We start from the raw sequence: 17,953 nt of genomic DNA, 5'->3' as shown, positions 1-17,953 counted from the left end.
GAGAGAGAGAGAGTGGAGCAAGTGGGTTCAATGCAAGTAGAGATTACCTGTCAGCCTTCCAGGGACGCTGACACCTCTTGATTATTTTGCCTCCCTAAAAGCTTCTTGACAGCATTTTGTGATGAAGAGAACCTGAAAAGTGAAAAGGATCCACGGTATCTTCAGGCAGGACAGAGAGGGTGGGAGGTGTCGAGAAGCAAGGGAAATGAAGTGGGAGGGTAGGATAACAGTGTGTGTGTGTGTGTGTGTGTGTGTGTGTGTGTGTGTGTGTGTGTGTGTGTGTGTGTGTGTGTGTGTGTATAAAGATGAGATAGTGAAGTGATAGTGTGGGGTATTGCTGGGGAGGGAAAGGATGCGATAAGCAGATCGAGGAGAAAAAGAGAGGAAGGGGGAGGGAAGTGAAAGGAGAGGAGACAAGTGGTAGTGGAGGAATAAACACAAAGAACAGGAGGAATGAAGGAGAGGAGATGCGATGAATGAAGACCGAAAGAGGAGGCTGTGGCGGCGGCAGCAAGAGGCGAGAGGGGGCAGGAGGATCAGCAGAATCAATAGCAGTGAAGGAAGGGAAAGTAGTACCATCAGTCTTGTTCACTTCCACGTCCATCTGCAGTGACACGACAGACAAGTGCTGACTGCCCTTACAATCAGGTGAGCGCCTCGACACCGAGATGCAATGCTAAGGCAACACACCGCAGCCAACTATTTCTCCCGGGTCCTGCTGCTCGGGAGCCAACGTAAGAAGTAAATTATGAGAGAGAGAGAGAGAGAGAGAGAGAGAGAGAGAGAGAGAGAGAGAGATTCTTCCCGTAACACACTCGTACTTAGCTCAAGCGAATTTTTAGTCGGTAATTTAGTTCTTAGTTCACCTAAACGATCTGAACCAGGGCATAAACGAGCCTTACTCATCTGAGAGGAAAAATGAAATAAAACAAACAGTAAGAGAAAATTAAAATGTAAGAAAAAGTTTGGTGTGTTGGACAGAAAAAGGAAGGGACGGGACGGAAAGGGACGGGACGTGAGAGAATCAGTGCGGTATGTTAAGTCGGCCTGACGGAGGTGTCTGTTCCGGGACTCCCTGCCACGCTCCCTCGGCCCCCCTCGGCGTTGCTGGGGCGTCACGGTCTCATCAGGAACAGGTCCTTGGCTCTCACCATAAAAAACACCAAGATAAATCCGGCAGCGAGCGAAGGGACACCCGCCATTTGTCTTTTCCCGCCAAATGACAGGGAGATGACGCGGACGACCCCGCCTCGGCCCCCCGCCACTGTCCCGCTTGACTTTGATCGACTCCTTCCATTCATCCGTCCACGTCTCCCTGAACGAGAAAAATGGGAAAGAACGGCAGATAACAAGAAGATCAGAATCAGGCAGCCTCGTGAAAAATGGAAGGGGCCCGAGGGTGGAGTGGCTGGTGCATAGAGACGGATGTCGCGCCCTGCCTCACTCCCGACCTACTTTGTTTTTCTCGCCGCCATCTTGTCATCCATTCACTCGAGAAAGATCGGTCACGGTTGATCTCTTACTGACGACTCTCTTCCCTAATTTGCTGCCGACGGAAGTGAATGAAGAGCAGGAGAACGGAGTAATTAAAGTTAACGGTAAACATACGAATTCTGTGAGATCGGTAACTTTCAACTTGACAAGCGGGAAAACAGCATGGAAAAGTTGAAGCTACTGAATAAAATGAAGTATTCTATCAAAAACATACTGGATGGATGCAGATTACCGAGACAATATATAATCTTCTGATAACACGAAATCTCAACTTGAATGAACTTAAATGATCTACCAGAAACACAATATAGATCAGAGATTTCTTGCGTGAATACAAACGAACGCACGATGCAGACCAATGAGAAAATACGGAATCTTATATAGTGACAGGAATTCCAAGCAAGAAGAACTACAAGACAAGCAGGAACTTTCGTAACAGACTCACAAACGTACACACGACCACACACACACAACACTGCGGGAGAAAGAGAGGACGATTCCAACGAGAACAAAGACTAATGAATAACTCCACACGTCGAGGAGGAGAGGAACAAAAAAGTAATAACGTAAATATATACTTCAGGAAACGAAAGTCGGAGAAAACATCGTCTTGCACGGGGCCGTAAATCAGTGAATGCCGGCGCGGGGCTTCACCATCTCCTCCGTCATAGTATATAAAGATTAGGCAGCACCGGCGACCTAATAACCGGGTAATCAAGACAAAATTAGTCATTTGTCTGTCATAAAACCAATTTGGGAGAAAATATAACTCTCTTGCCTCACCTCCTTCCTTCTCGTTCTCTCTCTCTCTTCTTTTCTCTTTCTACCTCTCTCTTTCTTTCTCGTCGGTAAATTGTAGTTTATTGCAGAGCCTCGCCAGGCAGCCCGGGAGCTCGGCGCTGGAAGAAAGGTGTGACAGGGAAGATAAGATGTGACAGGCGAGTCAAGAGTGTGACAAGGAATGGTAATATAGGAGGCATGGGGTGCGGGGTGACAGGGAAGGCAGAGTAGGGGGAACAAGGTGTGACTGTCTCGTAGGGTGTGACAGGGGCCGTGAGTGTGGCAGGTACGGCAAGGTGTGACATGAGAGGAAGGGTTCTACAGGGAGAGAAAAAAGGCTGGTGGTGTGTAGAAAGTGACGAGGTGTGACATGTGACGGAAGGGTGTGACGTGCGTGGCGGGGCTTAACGAATGCGAAAAATATCGTGACACTGGAGAGCGAACGGACAATGGAAATGCTGAACAAAGGCAAATAAAGAGAGGTCCAATAAATGGCAAGTAAATACCTGGCAAATGTATACTGATGGTGATACCTGAAGGGAATGTTTACGGTGTGTCAGAGAGAGAGAGAGAGAGAGAGAGAGAGAGAGAGAGAGAAAGAGACTGACTATTTCACACAATAGATAAAGGAAAAAAAATCCCAGATAACACGAAACCTTAACCACAAACACCTGCAGCGCACAAACCACCCGCCCACCCACGTCCCCTTGAACACACACACACACACACACACACACACACACACACACAACTCCTAGTCACCGCTAATCCCACAAGCACAAGCCTCAGTGTTACCTCTTCCTGTGGTAGTCTTAAAGGCCGCCACACGCACGCAGCCGCTTCTCGTCGCCTGTGGCAATCCTTGGTGGCGGTCAAGGGAAACACGAAAGTCACGGGAAGTCATAGCACGTAATGGGGAAGGTGTTGTGGTGTATATCTCACCTCAGTGTCACTTGAAGAATAGCATATACATAATGAACGCTGTGTGTGTGTGTGTGTGTGTGTGTGTGTGTGTGTGTGTGTTTGTGTTTAGGGAAGGAAGGGTAAGAGGGGGTTTGCTCAGAGTTGTTGACGTTCTGCTCGTGACAATACGGCACTTGTTTCAATGAGTAGCCTTGGTATTTTTACAGCCAACATCAAAACTACCGGCGTTTAAAGGTTTGAATTAATCCACTCTTTTTTGCCACCTATACTAAAAATTGTACTGAAGAAAAACGACCACTTTATTAAGCTTTTGAAGTGGGTGCCATCATTTGTTGAAAATATGTCCATGTGTTCTGTTCACGCTCCAACACGAGACACCCACGGCCTCCACCAATTTGTCCACACCCCGCCACGAGCCTTGCCGTAAATCTTTGGCATTAGCGAGGCAGCAAAGAGCAATTGGCGGCGAGGAAATGTGATGGATGACGCGTGGAAAAGAAATGGAGGCGTGGCGGAAGGGAATGGGATGGAGGTGGACCAACTCTTACCAACATAAAAATGAATATACATATAGATACGCACGAGAGAGAGAGAGAGAGAGAGAGAGAGAGAGAGAGAGAGAGACTGAATATTGTAAAAACACCGTAGGCGCCATGTTCCGAAAAAATCCCGACCTACAAAAATACACACAAACACACACACACACACACACACACACAAACACACACCTATCCGTGGGTCGCAGGAAATTACCCTTCACAGACTGCTCAATTAGACGCCAAAGGTCGGTGGGTGTACACAAACAAAGGCTGATTAGGGCGGGTCTGGTGGGATTAGGGAGGGAGTGATGGGCGGGAGGAGGCACAAGTATTGAGGAAGGGAAGGAGGTGATGGAAAGTTGAAGAGGAGGCTTAGTGATGCTGGATAAGGAAGACTAACTTTCATGAGATAATAAGAGGCAGAGAAAGAAAAAAAAATGACGTTTAGAACGAAGATAGTGACATAAGCGATGAGGAAGAGGAGACATCTGAGGCGTGGGCGAAGGAGGGAGAAGGAGAGCAGGGAAGGAGGGAGTGACCGAGGCAGGAGAGAGAGGGATGGGCGGGAACTGTCAATCACGCCGCGTCAACGTCTGCCCACAGCCAGCGACACCCCATCATCATCCACTTCCAGCTTCACGCACTCCATAATTTCCCGGCCATTACCGCGGCTAGGCCTCAGCCAATTGCGTAACGACACACTCCTCAGGGACACGACCGCAAGCTTTTGTGTCTCGGGCGTTTGTTTGTGCGACGATTTCTTTAATCTCTCTCAAATCACTGTTTACATTCCGTCGCGGGTCATCCTTGCCTCTTCCGCCCGCCCGCCCGCCCGCCCGCCCGCCCGCCCGCCCGCCCGCCCACCTCCCAGCCCGCCTACCGCTCGCTCCCCGCTCACCTCTCCGCCGCCGCTGCTGCTGCTGCTGCTGCTGCTGCTTCACTCCGCACCGCACACCTCCCACTGTTCCTTATCATAATAACATCTAGAGAGGAAATACAATGCGGTTCAGCTGACGAGGGGAAACGGTGGATGTCTGTACAATTAACGAGCCGCGAGTGGGGGAATAGTTTCGTGAAATTATCTCCACGTGTTGGTTCGAGAGATGAAGCCGCCGCCATGACTGTGACGGCTTGACACTCACCCTCCTCCCTTCGCCCTCCTCCCTCTCTCTTTGCCTCACCTGTGGCTCGTGATGCTTTCACCTAACACGAATTTAATTATTATTATTAATTATTATTATTTATATAGTAGTAGTACTGACACCACCACCACTATTACTACTACCGCCAGGATTCATTAGTATCTGCAGATTTCATGTTTTTCTTCTCCTTTACTGAGTGGAATGTAGCTAAAAAAGTAAAAAAAAACAAGTGAATTATCAGGACTCTTCAGGCGTTACTAAGAAAGTGCATAATAAAAAGAGTATGGCGTGTGAGGATGTACCGAAAAATGTCGTAGTGGTGGTGATGGTGGTGGTTGGTAGTGGTGAAGGTTAAGTAGTGGCGGTGGTGACTAGTTATTAGCATAGTTATCACCAGTTGTTAGCATAGTTGTTATCACCGTGGTTTGTGGTGTTGACGGTCAGGTGATGCTGGCGAAGGTGGTTGTTAGAGTTAAAAATAGTCATGATAATGATGGAACACCGAGGTGGTGGCAATAGTGGTGGTGTACAGTGTTAAAAAACTTGTGATGTGATGTAAAGCAAATGAATGGGGGATAGTGATCTGATGGTGGTGAGGGGAAGATAATGACCTATCGATCAATTGAACACGGTGGTGATGTAACCTGTAGTAGTCAACAGTTACTTCGAGAGGCGGTGATGGTGAGGCCAACATTCAAACTCTTCAGTGCCGCACCTCCTCTGCATTCAAAAGATACAATAGTTGAAATAACGCATTTTTAGGGCGTTTTTACTGTCGTAGTGACAGTGATAACATTTTTACATTATTAACAGGAGGAACACCCTTGGGAACCAGGCTAATCATCTCTGCGGCCTTGGAAAACAGTCGTGGTGAGAGAGCAAAGGATTTCTGAACATGGGCTTAAGAGTTGTGGTGGTGGTGATGAGTAGCAATGGTGATGGGGAGGTTGTGAGTTGTGTGGAAGTGTGTGGTGATGGTGGTGGTGGTTCAATATCAGTAGAGTAGTGGCTGTGGTGGTGATGGTGGTAGTACTAGTATCGTTAGACTGTCCCCGTTATCCTCGTTCAACAACCCATTTCTCCTCTCTCCTCTTTTCACCTTCCTTCCCTCTCTCCCTCTTCCCCTCCCTCCCTCCTTTTCTTTCATCACCTTCGCTTTCCTCTCCCTTCCATCTTTTCCCCTCTTCCCCTTACTCTTTCTCTATCCTTTCCTCTTTTCCTCCCCATTTCCCTACCTCCGTCCCTTTTTTCTTTCCTCCCTCACTCACTTCCGCTCTCCCTCCCTCCCTCCCTGTCCCCTCCCTCATCCATACGAAATAAACGACTTTCATTATATCGATAAAATTACGTTACTCTCCCGGTTAGCATATATTTGAGGCAGGTAAGGGCGGGTGTGGCGTTCTCTAAAACTCTTTATTCTATTGTTATTATACGCCACTAAAAAGAGAGAGGAACAGAAAAACAGGGAGAACTACAATGTAAACTCGCTGGATAAAATTGCAATAGCTTAATCAATGGTAAAGAAATTCTATCAGCCGTGATTATCCTGCTTTTTTTTGTTTTTTTACTGGAATACACAACTATAAGGTCAAATTTATACACACTTGCACGCACTCGCACATACACACACACACACGCGTACACACACACACACACACGGTAACAAACAACAGTAGTGAGAACAGATGGTCCCACACGAGCACTTTTCTTCAGAGATGAATGTTGATAACAAAACAACGGTGGCAACAAGATATTATGAACTTCCCTCCTCCCTCTCCCTCTCCTTCTCCTGGCCTTCTTTTGACCGGGGATTTCACAAGTCTAAGGTAAAATGCTCGTTATATTTAAACACTTCATCATGAGTTTTCGCTCGATCATTTCTCTCCTCCTCCTTCGTGACGCCTCGCTCTCATAGATGTGTACTGCTTGTCAGGTTGAGTGTGTGTGTGTGTGTGTGTGTGTGTGTGTGTGTGTGTACATTTTTCACGTACACATGGGCGCAGCAAGCAAGCACACACACACACACACACACACACACACACACACACACACACGCACACAATTACAGTGCTCTACGTTGATGTTGGCCATTTGAGCGGTAGCATTAACGGCGGAGGTGGAGGGAAAGCGGCGGTTGGAGAAGCCGGCAGGGGGACAAGAATGACAAAAATATGACAAAAACAAGGTAACAAGAGGATACTGAAAAGCAGGATACACATTTACCTTCAGAAGACTCCTCGTAACACACACTGGGGACACATGAGACACGCACACTTGCAGGCCAGGCAGCGGAAGGCGGGGCTGCGTCACCCACAACACACCCACACGGAAGCTGTCAACGAAGTGGCGAGTACATCTCCCTGATCGAGGATTTCAGTTCAGTTCGAAGCATGTTCCGGGTCAGCGAGTCGAGACCACCACTTGCTAGTAGCCGCTTCCAACACACAACCCAGACGACGCTAAACTTAAAAAAAAAAAAAAAAAAAAGAAGAAGAAAAAAAAACTATGATAAAAAAAGGGGAAAAAAAAACAAAACACTACCGATCACGTATTTCAATCAAATGAAACGATACACGATGAGCAAACATTTTTATTTGTTGTTATAGTTGTTTGGGATTTGAAACCTCCACCTGTCCCTCCCTCTCTCTGTAATTCCCTCCTCCTCCTCTTGTCCTTCCCTCCCTCCCTCCCGTCCTCTTCCCGTGCCCCATCTACCAGCAGTATTGGAGTGGTGGTGGAGGCGGTGGAGGGGGTGGAGTTGTTGTAGTCTAGCCTTGCATGACCGCTGGCAATTTGCATGCGACCAATTTTGATGGTTGAGGTGTTTTATAGTATAGCGGCTTGTGTGTGTGTGTGTGTGTGTGTGTGTGTGTGTGTGTGTGTGTGAGAGAGAGAGAGAGAGAGAGAGAGAGAGAGAGAGAGAGAGAGAGAGAGAGAGAGAGAGAGAGAGAGAGAGAGAGAGAGAGAGAGAGAGAGAGAGAGAGCATAAACAAAACCAGAGATAAACCACGTCATGACACAGAATCGTATGACACAAAACACCACTGGGGATGAAATTAATCTACTGCAGAGGAGGTGCGGAAAGGAGGCTGTCGCTGGAGAAGGAGGAGGAGGAGGAGGAGGAGGAGGAGGCACCGCTGTCCCGCCGCCACAGGAACATGCTGATGAGAGCCTTCCTGCACTCACCTCACCAATCTCCATAATTTTTTCCCTCAAGCAGGAAGCTCACAGGGAGGATGAACGACGGCACACACACACACATACACACACACACACACACACACACACACACACACACACACACAGATAAAGGGCCTACGGTAGTTAGTAATAGTTATCATTATCAATTTTATATTATTTATTTATTTACTCATTTTTTCCGTTCTTATGGCTAGTTAAGATGGTTTGCCAACTTACTACTCCGTTTGTCACGTCAGCATCCTTGCGTAGCTTCGTTACATGTGTCTAGTAGGTGTTTCCAACCGCTCTCTCTGCCTATCTATCTAACTATCTATCTATCTATCTGTCTACGCACTTTCACGCTACCAATCCCACACGCTGAGCTTCCTGAATCTGAAAGGCAAACTCAACGAAACTGCATCGGAGCCAAGAATCCAAACAGCGAGACTCAGGCAACAACTACACTTCCTAGCGGAGCGAAGGAAGGAATCAGCAAGACAGTTGGAAGCCTCGCGTAATAGTCCCGGTCAAAGAATGATTGCTTATGCCATTAATCAAGTGCAGGCGTGCGTGTGTGCGTTGGCGTGCATGAGAAGGCGTGCAGGCGTGCGTAAGAATCAGGGTGGGGTTGTGTTCTAATGGTAAAAAAGATATGAGTGGAGGAGAATCTATCCTTTCATTCGCCACTGACTGCAAGAGGGAACACTTTTGGAATCCTCGGATCATGATAAAGAAAATTACAGCTTGCATTATCCGACCTTCCATTTGTTTTAATCTGCCGGTGGGTTGGGTGACGGTGGGGAGGAGGGAAGGGAGAGGGAGGGGAGTGTGAACGCCAGGGAAGAGGTAAGGGAAGGAGGGGTGAGTGTGAAGAGGGTAAGGGAGGTGTTGGGGAGGAGGTAAGAGGTGGTAGGGGAGGCAGAGGAGTTTAAAGGGGGTAGGGGAGGATGGCTGCACACACACACACACACACACACCACACACACACACACACACATATATGTTACCTTGTTTAAAGTGGTTGAAGTGGGTGGCGCGGGTGGGGAGTAGGGGTCTCACTCGCGTGCACACACACACACACACACACACACACACACACACACACGCGCGCTTTATTGGCCACACGCATCGGGAACCGGAAATACATAGACGCCATAGACACGAGTGAATAAATAAAAGTTAAATAAATGAATGAATAAATAAATGCATAAATAACAGAATACTACATTATAAATCAGTAATACAAGTAATTAAATACAATCCCTCCATTTCCTGTGCTAAAATTAAACGTCTCTCTCTCTCTCTCTCTCTCTCTCTCTCCTCTCTCTCTCTCTCTCTCTCTCTCTCTCTCTCTCTCTCTCTCTCTCTCGTCTATTACACACACACACACACACACACACACACACACACACACAAAGCTACAGCAGCGAGATATGATACAACTAACGCCAAGCAAAAACGAAAACCCACATTTGCTTTCCATAATCCATCTTTCTATAACCCAGAGGCAGCGGCGATGACGGCGACGACGACGGCTGAGATGCATACCCGCCACCCAACACCATTTCAACTTAATAACGGATATGATGCGTCACGATGTGTGTGTGTGTGTGTGTGTGTGTGTGTGTAGAGCGACCTGACGGGCAGCACAATACCACCATGATGGGAGTTAACACGCCGGGGAGGCAGACGTAGAGGCAGCAAGGGGGAGGAGGTGGTGCGACCCAAAGGACCCGCATGCATTCCTAGCGGCGAGTCCCGTGGCCTTAAGGGGCGGTGGCATCTTTATGGCGCGAGGCTGTCCCGCCTGATTGATGCCAACAAGCAAGGTGGCGGGCAGTGTCAGCCTCAGCCTCTCGCCGATGATGCACCTGCTGTCTGGGCCGCGGCAGCCTCGGGGAACGTGATGGGAGTCGAGGGATGTGCACGAGAGAGGGTCTACGTATCGAGGGTGGGAACGCACTGCAGATTCAGGGAAAGATGGGTCTAAGGTGCTGGGGAATCGTGTATATATGTTGATGGGGGTGGGAAGTCGGTGAAAGGTGCTGGAAATCGGGTATATATGTTGATGGGGGTAAGGAATCGCTACAGCTTCAAGTTAGGGCGGTGCAAGGTGCTGGAAATTGGGTGTAGGTTTATGAAGAAATGTATATCTTAAGGAATGAAGTACAACTATGTGATATAGAAATTATAGTGTGTGAGAATGACGAGGACAGTAGTGTGTGTATGTGTGTGTGTGTGTGTGTGTGTGTGTGTGTGTGTGTGTGTGGAGGAGAGAGAGAGAGAAAGAGAGGCAATGCTGGGGAAGAGAGGTAAGGGGAAGTAGCTATGTTAAAGAGAGTGGTGTGTGAGAGTGGTGTGTGATAGGGAGTGTTGTGTGAGAGGGAGTGGTGTGTGAGGGAGTGGTGTGAGAGGGAGTGGTGTGTGAGGGAGTGGTGTGAGAGGGAGTGGTGTGTGAGAGGGAGTGGTGTATGAGAGGGAGTGGTGTGTGAGAGGGAGTGGTGTGTGAGAGGGAGTGGTGTGTGTGAGGGAGTGATGTGTGAGAGGGAGTGATATGTGAGAGGGTGTGGTGTGTGAGAGGGAGTGGTGTGTGACATGGGGGATAGAGCAAGGTGTCATAACACACTTGAGGAGTTCAGGAAGCACTGGTGAGTATTCCGAAATGACGCTACGAATGTAAATAACTGAATATATATATATGCGAAGAGAGAGAGAGAGAGAGAGAGAGAGAGAGAGAGAGAGAGAGAAGAGAGAGAGAGAGAGAGAGAGAGAGAGAGAGAGAGAGAGAGAGAGAGAGAGAGAGAGATTTACGTGTAGAAAATTCCCATGAAAATAACAACAAAGAGAGGAAAAAAAAGAAAATATGCAGATTACACACACACACACACACACACACACACACACACACACACACACACACACACACACACACACACACACACGCATGCATGACATTTATCACACCCATTACACAGAGTAACATATTTACCATCAGATTTAAATTCGCTGTCAATCACGAAAAAATTTGACAATGATGCGCCAGAATCCAATTATGCTCGCAGATGAACACCCCCGCTCACTCCTTTTCATATTTTCAATTTACATTCCTCTGTTCCCTTCAGCCGTGCGCGTGTGTGGGCGCGCGTGTGCATCCAAAACCAATGATCCTACAAAAAAAAGAAGAGAGAGAGAGAGAGAGAGAGAGAGAGAGAGAGAGAGAGAGAGAGAGAGAGAGAGAGAGAGAGAGAGAGAGAGAGAGAGAATAGTGTAGTGATTGTGTGCTCGATATGTGTGTATTTGGGTTTCTGTGTGTGTGTGTGTGTGTGTGTGTGTGTGTGTGTGTGTGTGTGTGTGTGTGTGTGTGTGTGAGAGAGAGAGAGAGAGAGAGAGAGAGAGAGAGAGAGAGAGAGAGAGAGAGAGAGAGAGAGAGAGAGAGAGAGAGAGAGAGAGAGAGAGAGAGAGAGAGAAATGAAAAATAGTTAATAAATAAATGAAAGGACGAAAAAAATAGAAAAATGAAAAAAAAAATAATGAACGAATAAAGGAAAAGAAAGAGACAAAACAAATACAACGAGAGGAAAGAAGAAAATAAACAAAGGGAGACAAGCGAAAGCAAAGAAAGAAAATGAGCAAATAAAGCACGGGAAGGAGTAAAACTGAAACAATAACGTGATTTTACACATCGAAAATAACACACGAAACACGCCTCTCCCCTCCCAATGAAATATAATGAATGCACACACACACACACACACACACACACACACACACACACACACACACACACACACACACACACACACACACACACACACACACACACACACACACACACACACACACACACGCAACAGACGCATCAATATCTATTTCACCTTGATATAAATTGCCCTTCACATCTCCAATAAAAATCCTCACGCAAAAATAAAAAGAAAATAAAAAAACAGAGAGAGAGAGAGAGAGAGAGAGAGAGAGAGAGAGAGAGAGAGAGAGAGAGAGAGAGAGAGAGAGAGAGAGAGAGTGGGGGACAGAAAATACTTCTCCCTTTTCAATTCTTTCCCTCGTCACACTTCAAATTACACTGACTTTTTCTTACCTTGAGCTGTGAATGACGGGAAGATTGAATTAATATCACCTGGTGCTCTCAACCAACACATGCACCTACCTAGCTTCCCCTGCGCGCTTCCCATCCTTTACCTGTCCATCCCCCGTCCACCTCAGACTCAGCTGCCTCCCGTCCCCTCGTCCCCGCCTCACCTGGGCAATGCAGGGACATATTAACGAAGGTGAGACTGGCAGGTAGTGGAGTGGTGAGAGAAAGAACACACTCACGCTATCATGGTCACACAGGCGTTGCTTTTTCCCTCATTGCAGAGACGTGGTGCTTCTCTCTCTCTCTCTCTCTCTCTCTCTCTCTCTCTCTCTCTCTCTCTCTCTCTCTCTCATCGAGGCGCAGCTGTGAGTGAGAAGTATTAAATGTTAACCTCATTTCCTCTCGCTGACGGGTCTTTTTGAGCTGAGCAAAGTGACATCAGATTAATTATGCGTATATGTTCTTTATGGGAGTTTTGCAGCGCCGTGTTATGTGTTAGCTTAAACTAAACAGCCGCCCGCCCCGCGTGAAGGGTATTTAATGTGTTATGCGATATTTATTTTATGTGATGCTGGTGCTTCTTGTAACACTTATTGTTATATGGACGTGTGTGTGTGTGTGTGTGTGTGTGTGTGTGTGTGTGTGTGTGTGTGTGTGTGAATGTGCGCGCGTTTTGATAAATCGCACACACCTACCTACACACACACACACACACACACACACACACACAGAAATAAAGTCCAAATACTCGCAAACCAACCAAGCAAACACTCTCTCTCTCTCTCTCTCTCTCTCTCTCTCTCTACTAATCTCTACGAGGAGGAACGATGCGTAATAGTTCTGAAGCGTCGGTCCATTACAAGTGTTTACTGCCCTAAATGACGCCGCTTGTGCAGGTGAATAGAGGCAGGTGTGGCCAGGTGGTCGTGGGCAGCTTTGGAGGGAATGACACCTGTTGAGATTTTTTTTTTCCAAACGACGGTAAAATTCGATTAGTTTCTAAACATAAAACAGCTGGCTATGTTATTTTTCCTCTCCCAGCACCGACATAATGGAAACGCCAGTTACTCGTTTTTAGGTGGATGCAAAATTTATGTTATTTCGTTTTTATTGGATAATCGGGTATTCAGGATTCAGGGCGAGCAGTGCAGTGTGATAGTTACCAACCCGCAGCTTTTTGTTAACCCCCCCCCACTCTCTCTCTCTCTCTCTCTCTCTCTCTCTCTCTCTCTATGACCCCCTGACCCAAAGTCGCCTCATCCCTCTCATCACTTAGCCCCTCTCACTTCCTCTCACACCGATACCCGCTAACCCACTCACACCCTCTCCCCTTTTTCATTCCCTCACTCCTCACAAGCGCCTCAACTCTCATCGTCTCAACGCTTCCGCTCATCTCTGCCAACTGTCCGTCTATTCCAGGGCAGCCGGCATGGAACCCACACACCCACACTGCTCTCACCCCCCGTGCCACTATCACAAGATTAATTCCATTCTAAGAACATAACTTCAGCTCCTGACAGGCTGACGACCTCCCTCCCTGACCATCTGACTCGCCTCTGTCCATCTGTCGCGTCTAGCCTCGCCCCGCCAGACGGACAGACAGACACACCTACATTTATTGACGGCGCGGCAGCTGCTGGTCTGTCCAGGAGGCGACACGGGGCACGCACGTCACGGTCACGCTTGATTCATGATTGGCATCTTGGCACAACATTCACTAACCTTCGCACTCTCCTCACTTGTTTTTTTTTAACGATGACTTGTATTTTTCTCATTTCTAAACTTGTTATTCGTATGTTGCATGTGTCTTTTAGCAATCTTTTTGTATTTTTATATTTTTCAGACTCGCTTTTTAAATTTTATTACGCTTATTTGTATTTTTCAATATTATAAGTTTTTTTTTTCACTGTCTTCCATTTTCAACTTTTCTACAACTTTTTTTTTTCGCTCCAACTTGTATGTATTCTTCCACTTATCTCAATCGAGCCTACATTTTTCCATTATCATGCACTTCTTTTTCCACTAGAACCTGCGTATCACTCACATCCACTCGCTTTTTATCTCCATTTTACTTCAAATATACATCGCACTTCTCTAAACTTATTTTTTCCCATAAGATAGTACATATTTTCCCACTTACATACATATAAACACATCCAAACATTACTTTCCCACTTTAATACGCTATTTTTTTCCCTACCATAAGTAAAATCTTCCCACTTTCTTACGTGACGCAGAAGTTAAGTAATTAAGTGGACAGCGACACTGGCTTTCTGCGATACTAATAATCTCAGCCTGGTTCAAATCCTTACTGGGCGAGGATTAAGCACACGTAGCCAGTGAGCCGTTCATTCACCCCGTGGCCACACCTGTCTGTATAGGGTAATTGCCTTGTTCAGGACGATGCTCTTGCCACGTGCGTTTGAGAGTGAGAGAGAGTGAGAGTGAGGGTGGATGACGAGGGTGGATGAGAAGGGATGGTTAACAAGGCTGGGTAAGGAGGATGAGTAGTGAAAGTGGATAGGAATCGTGGGTAGAGAAGGTGGATTGTAAGAGGGGGTTGATAAGAGGTGGATTGCGAAGGTGGATAAAGAAACTGGATAACGGTAACGAAAGGTGGATGATAAAAGTGGATAACGTAAGTGGATAAGGCGACTGGATAATGAAGACGTATAGCAAGTCTGGATATTCTCTCTCTCTCTCTCTCTCTCTCCCTTCCTCGTTCTGACAACCTCACACTTCACCCACACCTCCATTACCCCTTATTTACCCCTTACTCACTCCTTTCCCACCCATTTCCTATCCTCTACACACACACAGACACCTACCCGACAGACACACACACTCCCTTTCCTCACCCCTACCTCCCCCATCTCCTCCTCCTCCTCCTACTCCTCCTCCTACTCCCCGGGGCCGCGAGCTGCTATCATCCACGCAGAAAATTGATGAAACCACTGCTCGGATTGATATTTTATTTCTGTTTGTGTGCAGGTGGTCCGCGCCGTGTTTAATTGCAGGTGTAGCTCGTAACGTCAGCGATATGAGTCGTAGTCGCGTGTGGCGCCGCGTTCCAGGTCGTGCATTTTGGTCAACTTGTGTCATGCGTGGATGTCAGGCGCTAAAGTGATGGTGCGGGGCGCGGGAGGGCGAGGGAAGGGTACGCAGGGAATGGGAGGGAAGGGACGATGATGGGGTGGGATTGTGAACGCTCTGAGGGGCGGTTAGGGTGTGTGTGTGTGTGTGTGTGTGTGTGATGGTCGGTCGTGGTGATGGTGGTGGTGGTGGTGCTTTTTATTCGAAAGTGCGTGTGCATGGTGTGTGTGCGTGTGTGTGTGTGTGTGTGTGTGTGTGATGGTGGTGGATAACGGTGTGATGCTTGTTGTTGCTGTTATTGTTGTTGTTGTTGTTGTTGTTGTTGTTGTTGTTGGTGGTGGTGGTGGCGGTGGTGGTGGCGCAGGGACGCTCTGAAACAGTCATGTGGATGAAACGAAAACCAGAATTTTTGTTATTGCCATGACAGTATCTGACGGTGGTGGTGGTGGTGGTGGTGGTGGTAGTGGCTAAGGGATTGCCAGCTGCTGCAATTTTATGGGATATCAATGGTGGTGGAGATGGTGCTAGGAAACGGTGGTGGTGGCAGCAGTACTGGTAATTGTGGTTGGTGCTATGAATGGTGATCATGGTGGTGGGGTTCTGATTGTTATGATAGTGGTGATATTGGTAAGACTAGTAGTGGTGATGGTGGTGCACTCGATTATGGCAGCGGTAGTGAAGTAGTAATGATAGTATTTGTAGTAGTAGTGTTAGTAGTAATGGTGTGATGATGGTGATGATAGTGGTGGTGGTGGTGGCGGTAGTGGTGGTGGTGGTGCGTACATGTGCGGTGGTGGTGGTGGTGGTGGTGGTGGTGTTCTGCAGTGTTTGCGAGAGTTGATGAATAATCGGTCGCTCGTCTCTGTCACAGAACAAAAATAAAAGCTTTGTCACAGGCTTAGTGTGTAGGTATATATGTGTGTGTGTGTGTGTGTGTGTGTGTGTGTGTGTGTGTGTGTGTGAGAGAGAGAGAGAGAGAGAGAGAGAGAGAGAGAGAGAGAGAGAGAGAGAGAGAGAGAGAGAGAGAGAGAGAGAGAGAGAGAGAGAGAGAGAGAGAGAGAGAGAGAGAGAGAGAGAGAGAGAGCGCACACACACACACACACACACACACACACACACACACACACACACACAACTAGCAAACAAACAAATAAAAAAAGACAGGAAAAAAGACTCGTGATAACAGTCCTTCATAAAGAAAAAAGTAGAAAAAGCGAGAAAAGAAAAGGAGAGAGAGAGAGAGAGAGAGAGAGAGAGAGAGAGAGAGAGAGAGAGAGAGAGAGAGAGAGAGAGAGAGGGAAAAAATTGGCCATTCTGATCACAGCCACAAACTTTCCTTTTGGCTTCTCCAGCGACCCTTCTCTGACCATTATTTAATCCTCTCCTTTTTCTTGTTCCCTCTTTCTCCCCTTTACTGCACGTCTTATTCCCCTCTTTCGTCCCTCTCCCTTCTTCCCTTGCGTTTGCTTGCGTGCCTCCTATCATCAACAACTATACAATCTTAAAAAATATATATAGAAAGAAAAACACCACTATTTTGAGTTTTAACCCGGTTTTAATTGTCCCTAGGTACGCGGTTTCCTCTAATCAGGCAGGTAAAAGTGCTGGGAGGGAGGGGAGGACAGGTAAGGGAAGGGAAGGCGAGAGGGAGGAAAGGCAGGGAGGGGGAAGAGAAGAGAAGGGGAGATGTGTAGTTATGGCAATGACTGATTATACCGGTAGGATTTACACACACACACACACACACACACACACACACTGGAGGGGGGCAGAAGAGTTTTAAGTTAAGCCTCAAATTTCCGCCTAACCGCGTGTCACTTCGGCCACGAATGAAACACAAAACTACAAAACAAGAAAAAGAGACAAAAGCATGATGACGGTGCCGCAGCCATTAGGAAGAAGGGAAGAGGAGGAGGAGGAGGAGGAGGAGGAGGAGGAGGAGGGAGTGGGTGGAGGGAGGGAGGAAGAGGGCTGAGTGAGGAGTGGAAAATAACCTACTCAGCATATTAGCTTAGCATGTCCCGCCTCCAGCACTAAGTGAACACGTCCTGACACTGCTGGAAGTTGGCGCGTCGGTCCAAAACACGTTAGGCGCGCACGCCCCCCGCCGTAATGCAGTGCGGCCCCGTCAGCAGGTAATTTGGCTGTCTTACCTGGCAGGTGTGGGAGGCCAAATGTCTTTTCGCCAACAAATTCATTGCACTGTTATAAATACATTTTTTCCCGCGTCTCCGGAACTATACCATTCCCGCTGTCAGTGTGTGTCTGTCTGACGGCCGCTCTTTTGTATCTCTTCTTCGTGTCTTGTTTTGTTTGTGGCGACTTTTACTGCCCGGCTCGTGTGTGCGTGTGTGCGGATTATGCGGCTGCATTTTGAGTTTGTGTTCATTTGCAATGATCTGTTTTGTGTTGCCGACAGGCGAGGGATATTCGCAACAAACCCGGGGAAAGAAAGAAGGGGAGAAAGAAAGAGAACTGTGACACTCGCTTCTGAAACGCGCAGGTGAAGTCAATTTAGCTCAGCAGGTACCCGCTTAACTGGCGGCGCTGTGCCGTTAAGGCAAAGAAAAGAAAGGAGCTGTACTTATACACGTGCTGAGGCAATTTAAAGCTAACACACACACACACACACACACACACACACACACACACACACACACACACACGATAAAAACATCAAGTTCGTCGCCCCAAGCACACCTGACCGC

General features: G+C 47.5%; 1 protein-coding gene across 2 annotated transcripts in view; it reads right to left on the bottom strand.

Annotated features, from left to right (window-relative positions):
* Positions 1-17,953, bottom strand: part of LOC135111565 (homeobox protein Meis1-like) — a 618,646-nt gene that overhangs the window by 4,674 nt on the left and 596,019 nt on the right. Inside the window, exon 20 of one of the 2 annotated variants that reach the window (XM_064024994.1) lies at positions 7,103-7,338. The gene's annotated coding sequence lies outside the window, so the exon portion shown is untranslated. Of the gene's footprint in view, positions 1-7,102; positions 7,344-17,953 lie in introns of both variants that reach the window. The other variant, XM_064024995.1, reaches the window with a different exon arrangement.

The sequence above is a fragment of the Scylla paramamosain genome, chromosome 22 (assembly GCF_035594125.1).
Source record: "Scylla paramamosain isolate STU-SP2022 chromosome 22, ASM3559412v1, whole genome shotgun sequence".
NCBI classification, from domain to species: Eukaryota; Metazoa; Arthropoda; class Malacostraca; order Decapoda; family Portunidae; genus Scylla; species Scylla paramamosain.
Note: the sequence above shows the minus strand (reverse complement) of the source record. Positions and strands in the feature narration are given on the sequence as shown.